The following is a 3337-nucleotide window of genomic DNA, read 5'->3' as shown; positions in this document are numbered from 1 at the left end:
GAACCAACCTTGCAGCCCTGGAATAAATCCCACTTGGTCGTGGTGAATAATCTTTTTAATGTACTGTTGAATCCTATTGGCTAGTATTTTGTTGAGTTCATCAAGGATATTGGTCTATAGCTCTCTTTTTTGATGGGATCCTTGTCTGGTTTTGGGATTAAGGTGATGCTGGCCTCATAAAATGAGCTTGGAAGTTTTCCTTCCATTTCTATTTTTTGGAACAGTTTCAGGAGAATAGGAATTAGTTCTTCTTTAAATGTTTGGTAGAATTCCCCCGGGAAGCCGTCTGGCCCTGGGCTTTTGTTTGTTTGGGGATTTTTAATGACTGTTTCAATCTCCTTACTGGTTTTGGGTCTGTTCAGGCTTTCTATTTCTTCCAGGTTCAGTTGTGGTAGTTTATATGTTTCTAGGAATGCATCCATTTCTTCCAGATTGTCAAATTTATTGGCGTAGAGTTGCTCATAGTATGTTCTTATAATAGTTTGTATTTCCTTGGTGTTAGTTGTGATCTCTCCTCTTTCATTCATGATTTTATTTATTTGGGTCCTTTCTCTTTTCTTTTTGATAAGTCGGGCCAGGGGTTTATCAATTTTATTAATTCTTTCAAAGAACCAGCTCCTAGTTTCATTGATTTGTTCTATTGTTTTTTTGGTTTCTATTTCACTGATTTCTGCTCTGATCTTTATGATTTCTCTTCTCCTGCTGGGCTTAGGGTTTCTTTCTTGTTCTTTCTCCAGCTCCTTTAGGTGTAGGGTTAGGTTGTGTACCTGAGACCTTTCTTGTTTCTTGAGAAAGGCTTGTACCGCTATATATTTTCCTCTCAGGACTGCCTTTGTTGTGTCCCACAGATTTTGAACCGTTGTATTTTCATTATCATTTGTTTCCATGATTTTTTTCAATTCTTCTTTAATTTCCCGGTTGACCCATTCATTCTTTAGAAGGATACTGTTTAGTCTCCATGTATTTGGGTTCTTTCCAAACTTCCTTTTGTGGTTGAGTTCTAGCTTTAGAGCATTGTGGTCTGAAAATATGCAGGGAATGATCCCAATCTTTTGATACCGCTTGAGTCCTGATTTAGGACCGAGGATGTGATCTATTCTGGAGAATGTTCCAAGTGCACTAGAGAAGAATGTGTATTTTGTTGCTTTGGGATGAAATATTCTGAATATATCTGTGATGTCCAACTGGTCCAGTGTGTCATTTAAGGCCTTTATTTCCTTGCTGATCTTTTGCTTGGATGATCTGTCCATTTCAGTGAGGGGAGTGTTAAAGTCCCCTACTATTATTGTATTATTGTTGATGTGTTTCTTTGATTTTGTTATTAATTGGTTTATATAGTTGGCTGCTCCCACATTGGGGGCATAGATATTTAAAATTGTTAAATCTTCTTGTTGGACAGACCCTTTGAGTATGATATAGTGTCCTTCCTCATCTCTTATTATAGTCTTTGGCTTAAAATCTAATTGATCTGATATAAGGATTGCCGCTCCTGCTTTCTTCTGATGTCCATTAGCATGGTAAATTCTTTTCCACCCCCTCACTTTATTTTTTTTTAATTTTTTTTTTTAAGATTTTATTTATTTATTTGAGAGAGAGACAGTGAGAGAGAACATGCGCAAGGAGAAGGCCAGAGGGAGAAGCAGACTTCCCATGTTGCTGGGAGCCCGATGTGGGACTCAATCCCGGGACTCCAGGATCATGACCTGAGCTGAAGGCAGTCGTCCAACCAACTGAGCCACCCAGGCGCCCTCCACCCCCTCACTTTAAATCTGGAAGTGTCTTCGGGCTTAAAATGAGTTTCTTGGAGGCAACATATAGATGGGCTTTGTTTTTTTATCCATTCTGATACCCTGTGTCTTTTGACACGGGCATTTAGCCCATTCACATTCAGGGTAACTATTGAGAGATATGAATTTAGTGCCCTTGTATTGCCTATAAGGTGACTGTTACTGTATATGGTCTCTGTTCCTTTCTGATCTACCACTTGTAGGCTCTCTCTTTGCTTAGAGGACCCCTTTCAATATTTCCTGTAGAGCTGGTTTGGTGTTTGCAAATTCTTTCAGTTTTTGTTTGTCCTGGAAGCTTTTAATCTCTCCTTCTATTTTCAATGATAGCCTAGCTGGATATAGTATTCTTGGCTGCATGTTTTTCTCGTTTAGTGCTCTGAAAATATCATGCCAGCTCTTTCTGGCCTTCCAGGTCTCTGTGGAGAAGTCAGCTGCCAATCTAATATTTTTACCATTGTATGTTACAGACTTCTTTTCCTGGGCTGCTTTCAGGATTTTCTCTTTGTCACTGAGACTTGTAAATTTTACTATTAGCTGACGGGGTGTGGGCCTATTCTTATTGATTTTGAGGGGCATTCTCTGAACCTCCTGAATTTTGATGCTCGTTCCCTTTGCCATATTGGGGAAATTCTCCCCAATAATTCTCTCCAGTATACCTTCTGCTCCCCTCTCTCTTTCTTCTTCTTCTGGAATCCCCATTATTCTAATGTTGTTTCGTCTTATGGTGTCACTTATCTCTCGAATTCTCCCTTCGTGGTCCAGTAGCTGTTTGTCCCTCTTTTGCTCAGCTTCTTTATTCTCTGTCATTTGGTCTTCTGTATCACTAATTCTTTCTTCTGCCTCATTTATCCTAGCAGTGAGAGCCTCCATTTTTGATTGCACCTCATTAATAGCTTTTTTGATTTCAACTTGGTTAGATTTTAGTTCTTTTATTTCTCCAGAAAGGGCGTTTATATCTCTCGAGATGGTTTCTCTAATATCTTCCATGCCTTTTTCGAGCCCGGCTAAAACCTTGAGAATTGTCATTCTGAACTCTAGATCTGACATATTACCAATGTCTGTATTGATTAGGTCCTTAGCCTTCGTTACTGCCTCTTGTTCTTTTTTTTGTGTTGAATTTTTCCGTCTTGTAATTTTGTCCAGATAAGAGTATATGAGGGGGCAAGTAAAATACTAAAATGGTGGCAACAACCCCAGGAAAATATGCTTTAACCAAATTTTAAGAGATCCAAAATCATGTGGGGGAGAAAGGGGATAAAAAGAGGTTCAAAAAGGAAGAAAGAAAAAAAAAAAGAAAAAAGAAAAAAAAAGAAAAGAATTAAAAAAAAGTAAACACCTAAGAAAAATGTAAAAAAGAATATATATATATATTAGATAAACTAGTAAAAAAACCATTAAAAAAGAAAAAGGTAACAGTTAAAAAAAATTTTATCTGAAGGCGAGAAAAAAAAACAAAAAATGAAAAAGAAAAAATTAAATTAACTGCAAGACTAAAAAGAAATCACAGGGAAAAAGCCATGAGTTCTGTGCTTGGCTTTCTCCTCCTCTGG

Source organism: Mustela nigripes, chromosome 2, assembly GCF_022355385.1.
Source record: "Mustela nigripes isolate SB6536 chromosome 2, MUSNIG.SB6536, whole genome shotgun sequence".
NCBI lineage: Eukaryota > Metazoa > Chordata > Mammalia > Carnivora > Mustelidae > Mustela > Mustela nigripes.
This window is presented reverse-complemented; position numbering follows the sequence as displayed.